Source organism: Nicotiana sylvestris, chromosome 6, assembly GCF_000393655.2.
Source record: "Nicotiana sylvestris chromosome 6, ASM39365v2, whole genome shotgun sequence".
Classification (NCBI taxonomy): domain Eukaryota; kingdom Viridiplantae; phylum Streptophyta; class Magnoliopsida; order Solanales; family Solanaceae; genus Nicotiana; species Nicotiana sylvestris.
Window position 1 is genome coordinate 163,361,697 of NC_091062.1, and position 6,527 is coordinate 163,368,223.

Below are 6,527 nucleotides of genomic sequence, written 5' to 3' on the forward strand. Positions count from 1 at the left end.
CGGCATCCAATCACCTGATCACCTCTTTTTTCACAATTTCTTGCATTGCTTCGTTCAATCTTCTTTGATGCTCCAAGGAAAGCTTTGCTTCATCCTCCAAGATAATTTTGTGCATACAGAATGCGGGGCTTATTCCCTGAATATCAGCTAGAGTCCATCCAATTGCCTTTTTTGGCTTTTGAAGCACTGCCAATGTGGCATCAACCTACATGTTAGTAAGGCAAGAAGAAAGAATAACTGGAAAAGTATAATTTGAGCCTAAGAACTCATACCTAAGGTGTGGAGGAAGTGGTTTCAACTCCAACACCAGAGGCTCCTCAATTGAAGGTTTAGTTGGTGGAGTCTTTCTATTCTCGATATCCAAAGAAAATTTCCTAGGCTCATAAGAATAAGAGCACATTCCATGTAAAGCATTCACGCACTCCACTCAGCTTGCATCCTCATTGACATCAAGATTCAACAATACGGCCTCCAATGGGTCCTCCACATTGATCATTGCACTGGTGTCATCAATTATCAGTGTTGTGACGAGGTCAACAAAAGAGCACACCTCGGTATTGTTGGGATGCTTCATAGATTTGCACACATTAAAAACAACCTTCTCATCACCCACCCGGAAGGTGAGTTCCCCTACTTCCACATCTACCAATGCCTTCCCCATAGCTAGGAAAGGTCTTCCCAATATGATTGGAACTTCGTAGTCCACTTCGCAGTCCAATATCACAAAGTCAGCTAGCAAGATATATTTGTCCACATGGAAAAGCACATCATCAATAATACCCAAAGGTCTCTTCATCGATCTATCTGCCATTTGTAACCTCATGAAAGTCGGCCTAGGTTACCCACTACCCAAAGTTTTGAAAACTGAGTAGGGCATCAAATTGATACTAGCTCCCAAATCACATAGAGCCTTGGCAAAATCCGCACTCCCAATGGTGCAAGAAATAGTGAAAGTACCGGGATCTTCAAGCATCGGGGCCATTAAATGCACTATAGCACTAACTTGATGAGTCATCTTTATAGTTTCACAATCCTAAGAACGCTTCTTTATGACCAAGTCTTTCATGAATTTTGCATAGCCCGGTATTTGTTCAAGAGCCTCCACCAGAGGGACATTAATGTACAAGCTCTTCATCATGTCAATGAACTTCTTAAAATGATTATCATTATTTTGCTTCTCGAGCTTTTGAGGATAAGGTGGAGGTGGACTTGGCAAAGGAGCCTTGGCTTTAGGCACAACCAGCTCTGGCATATCTATTATGTGTTCCCTAGACGGGTTCACATCATTTTGAGTTTCAACCTCGACATCTTGCATATCAATCCTCACTTCGTTGTTCACATTTTCAATTACCAAAGGGACTTCATCCTCTTTCAACTCAATATCATCATCCAAGATTTGCTTTTGCTTGGAGGCATTCACATCACTGCCTCTCCCACTTCTTGTTGTAACCGCCATCACATAATTGTTTCCACCCTTCGGGTTCACTACCGTATCACTTGGTAGAGCACCCTTTGGGTGAGTATTCAATGACTGAGAGATTTGGCCTAATTGCACCTCCAAGTTTCTAATAGAGGTATCGTGGGAAGCCAACTGCGCATCAAAATCCGCATTCTTCTTCATCATCTGCTCGAACATCATTTCAATTCTACCCATATCATTGCCAAAGAACTAGGACCTTGAGATGGAAATAGGGGTGGATTGTTCGGTTGTTGGTATATTGGGGGCCTTTGAAAGCCTTGCCCCCGGTTTCCTTGGTTTCCACTGTTCCATCCACCTTGATTACTGTTACCCCAATTGTTGTTGTTACCATTCCAATTCCCTTGGTTTCTTTGATTGTTGTTCTGATTACCCTAGTTGTTGTTTTGGTTGTTGTTGCCCCAATTACCACTGTTTTGTTGTTGATTGCCCCAATTGCCTTGAGGTCTCCACTATTGTTGGTTGGAAGAGTTGCCCTGTTGGCCTTGATAATTGTTCACATATTGAACCTCTTCACTTTGTTCATCATAACCATCATTTTGAAACCCATCACATTCATCATCAAATTGCTCAGAATTCCCTTGGTTTTGTTGCCTTCTTTTGTTGACAAGCATATTAACACCCTCCATGGCATTCACTTGGCGAGGATTTTGAACTTGTTGAAACTGTGCCTTTGCCAATTGGTTCATAGTAGTTGTAAGCTCAGCTATAGCTTGCCCGTGATCATGTAGTTCATTGTGCAAATGAATAATCGTGGGGTCACCTTGAGGCACATTGGCTCTACTTTGGCATGCGGAAGAAGTGTCAGCCATCTCGTCAAGTATATCACATGCCTCATCATACGATAGCTTCATAAAGTTGCCCCCAACAAGTTGGTTCACTATGCATTGATTTGTTGTATTGATACCCCAGTAGAAGGTTTGTTGTATCATAGCCTCGGTCATATCATTGCTGGGGCATTCTTTCACCATTGTTCTATAATGCTCCCAAATCTCATGCAAAGGTTCCGTGGGATCTTGCTTGAAAGCCAATATCTCATCACGCAATGTTGTCATATGCTCGGATGAGAAGAATGTAGCAATGAACTTATCCGCCAACTCATCCCAAGTTGTGATGGAATGGATGGGAAGTCTCTCGATCCAATCTAATGCCTTCCGCCGAAGTGAGAATGGAAAAAGCCTCAATCTAAGAGCATCCTCAGACACATTCGTCTGCTTGCTCCCCCAACATGTATCCACGAACCCCTTGAGATGATTTTAGGCATTTTGATTTGCAGCACCTGTGAAATATCCATGCTACTCTAGTAAGGTCAACATCACATTGGTTATCTGAAAATTGCCTGCCCGAATTCGGGGTGGGACAATAGCACTTGCATAGCCTTGGTTCAGAAGTACTTTGGGGGCCACTCTTGGAGCTGGCGGAGGAGGGTCTGGAATATCACCATTCGGATTAGCATTGGCATTGTGGCCTCTATGTTGTCCTTGAGGTACAAGAGGCACCTATCTTCCCCGATATCATCTACCTCCTCCCCCGCAATCACATTTCCAAGAGGGTCATTAGCATTGTTCGTTGACATTTGGTACCTGAGTTGTGACACAAACAAGTTAGTAACAAAGAAGGAAAGATGAACAATCCACAAAACTAACTAAATAGATAGCCAAAACCGTTAGCTCCCTGGAAATAGCGGCAAAAAGTGATCGCGGCCTACTCAGCACTACTAATTATGTAGCGAGAGAGGGTCGGAGCAGTTTTTACCCAATTTTGGGTCGGGATCGATTTCCACAGAGAGCTAGAATTTGGAATCGAGTATCTATCTAGTTTAGGATTGCGTATGTGTTCCAAATTACACTTCTAATCAGTTTTGGGGTTTTCTTTTTACTTCTAATATTATCAAACTACAAATGGTAAATGCAACTAGATTAAGCTAAGAGTTAATGCTACCGGTTGTTCAAATGGTTTAAAAGGAACTAGGGTAGTGACTTTCGCCTAGGTGGTCAATTGACGGGTACTTGAATCTAAGGCACAATTGACATTGTTAGGCAGTATGGTATAACCGTTGCACGATATTACCCACTCTACACCTCTCGGTGATTCGAATGATTTTGCCCAAATTGACTTTCTCAAGACCAATTGGTTATCCAAATTTGCACAAGCAACTAGGGTTTAAGTCGGGTACTACTCTCTCGAGGTTTTACCCTTTAATTGGGGCTATCAATCTCTTGAGTACGCCCCAATTCCTTATTGGACCGATTTCGGAAACTTAGGCTCTCTTTCTCAAGAAGATCCCAAATCACCTAAACATAAACTAGTGTTTGCAACCACTAATTCAACCATTAACCATGAAATTGGCCCAAATATCAAACTCTCATAGTTAATTTAGCCCTAAAATACAAGACCCATCAATTACCCACACTAGGGTTGAGCCACAACCCTAGCTTATAGGTCTAGCTACTCATAATTGAAGAAAAAAACAAAAAATAGATGAAGAACAACTCATATTAATTAATTGCTAAGCTAAATAACAAGATTCATTAATGAAAAGTAGATAAAATTGCACAAAATAGCTAAAATTCTCGAACCCACAAGTGCAGCTACTTAATTACAATATCTGATACCCTAAAAATGGGAAAAGAAGCTATTTATACTACGCTAAAAATTCTGGACAAAAATGTCCTTGCGGGGTTAGTGCGGCCGCACTAGGGCTCTGATCCTGAAAATCTGACTCTCTGAACTTGGGCAGTGCGGACCACACAGAATGAACTGCGGCCGTGGAGGCTTCTAATGCAGTCCGCACTGAATGGACTGCGGACCGCGTTGGCTTGAAATCTCCAAACTACAACTTCTCTGATTCTTGGCTCTGCGGACCGCACTAAATCGAGTGCGGCCGCATTACCTTCAGTGCGGACCACATAAATCCTAGAGCGGCTACATTGTTTCTTTGCCTGGAATTCCACCTTTCTGAATCTCCTAGTGCGGACAGCACAAAGTGGTGTGCGGCCGCACTGGGCCTGTTTTGCCTGAGCTTTGTCTTGTCTTGGGACTTGTTCAAGTTTCACTCATTTTTGAGATGATCTTTGACATTTTGTTGATCAAACCTGCAATCAAGCACAACTTGTGAGCCTCTCGGGACTATTTTCTATGAATTTCTAATCAAAACATAAGCAAGAAGGAGCATAAAATATATCAAAATCCCTAGTTATCAGTCACCTCACGTACAAGGCATTTCAATTAACAATAATACCAAATCCTAAGGGGAAGGTCCCCCACACAAGGTTAGGCAAGCCACTTACCTCGAACCGGCTCAAAATTAACTCGAAACCACATTCTTGCCACGAGTACTCGACTCTAAATGGCCCAAATCTATTCAATTCAATTTTATAATGTAAATAACACTTCAAGTAACTGATTCTACAAAAAACGTCTAAGCTAATACGCGAAATTAGGTAACATGACCAAAACTCCCCTCGGGCCTACGTCTCAGAATCAGGTAAAATTTATATTTCCAGAATCCTCACACTCTCACGAGTTCAGTCATATCAAAAGTACCAAATCTCATTATCTATGAGGGTCCTAACAACTTAAAACTACACCCTATTATCTAGGAGGGTCCTGAAAACTTGAAACTAAATCCCATTATCTAGGAGGGTCTTGAGAATTTTAAATTAAATCCCATTATCCAGGAGGGTCCTGAGCACTTAAAACTAAATCCCATTATTCATGAGGGCCCTGAAAACTTGAAACTAAATCACATTATCCAGGAAGGTCCTGAACACTTAAAACTAAATCTCATTATCTAGGAGGGTCCTGAAAACCTGAGAATGAACTTACCTGAGCCATGCTCTCTTCCTGGAGGATCTCTACAGAATGAACAAAATTCCTTGCCCCTGAACCATGCTTTCCTCATGAAAGGTTCCTACCGATCGAACAAATTTTCTCTCCCCTTCTAAAACCGCATTTGTGCTGACAAAATTTGGGCATGACACTTGAAAAATTCAAGCTTCCAAGCTTTGATTTGGACATAGTCTTCGTCCATATTTCAAACAAAGAAAACTTGTGAGTTTAAACATGTTGGTTGGTTTGTGTCCTTGACTTTGAGGGTGATTTATCCTTCACTTCCCATGATAACTTTGATTTCAACTCGAAAGACCTTGCTTGTTTATTGACTAATCACTTTCTCTGTCACCCTTATCACAAAAAATACCTTTGATCCGTTCAAACCCAATACCTTTTATCTATTGCATTGTGCTCATGAATTGACATATATCGAACCTTTGTATTTCATATGAACCCCAAAGAAACTCAATTGGCACCCACTCAGTGTGCATACTGTTCTTTTTCGACTTATGCTACTTTGATGTGCTAGCTGGATTCCATTTTATGCAATTGGAAAGCTGGAAGAAAATTTTGACATCATTTCTCGCTTATTCTAACAAAACAGACTCAAGAAGAGAAAGTAAACACAACAAAAGGAACAAAGTAAGGGACAATGGAAAGAGATGATACCTAACAAGAAAATTACAAAGTAGAAACTAATCAGATGTGGATACCAACTCTAATGACCATGACATGCACCTTTGGATTAAGTGGCCTAATCTGTCAAGCAAGTCTAATGTTCAACTATTGTTGTACCTCTGAGCCGTGAAACTGGGCTTCAATGCTCAAATTATCCTATTTGATTCACGGTCCTTATTCGACTTGTAGTGCCCAAAGGGTTTTCACAATCAAGCCTCTCTCATTTTGTTCTTTCTCTTAACTTACCATCGCCTTATGGTGCCTGTGAAAGTTTTCACCGATAAGACTCTCTTATTTTGCTCATTTCTTCTTTTTTTCCTCTGATTCTGCAGAAGACAAGGGATTAACCATGATAGAAATATCATATGCTCCTGGCATGTCTGACTCGGCACTCTAAAAGATTATCTAGGAGGTTTTTTGGACTGTAATGTGGCTTTTGGACAGGGTTAGAAAGAAGGGATATCATAAAGGCTCAAAATAACTAAGACAATGGGGTTAATTTATCTACAACTTTTGGTATCCATTATAAAACTTTGCC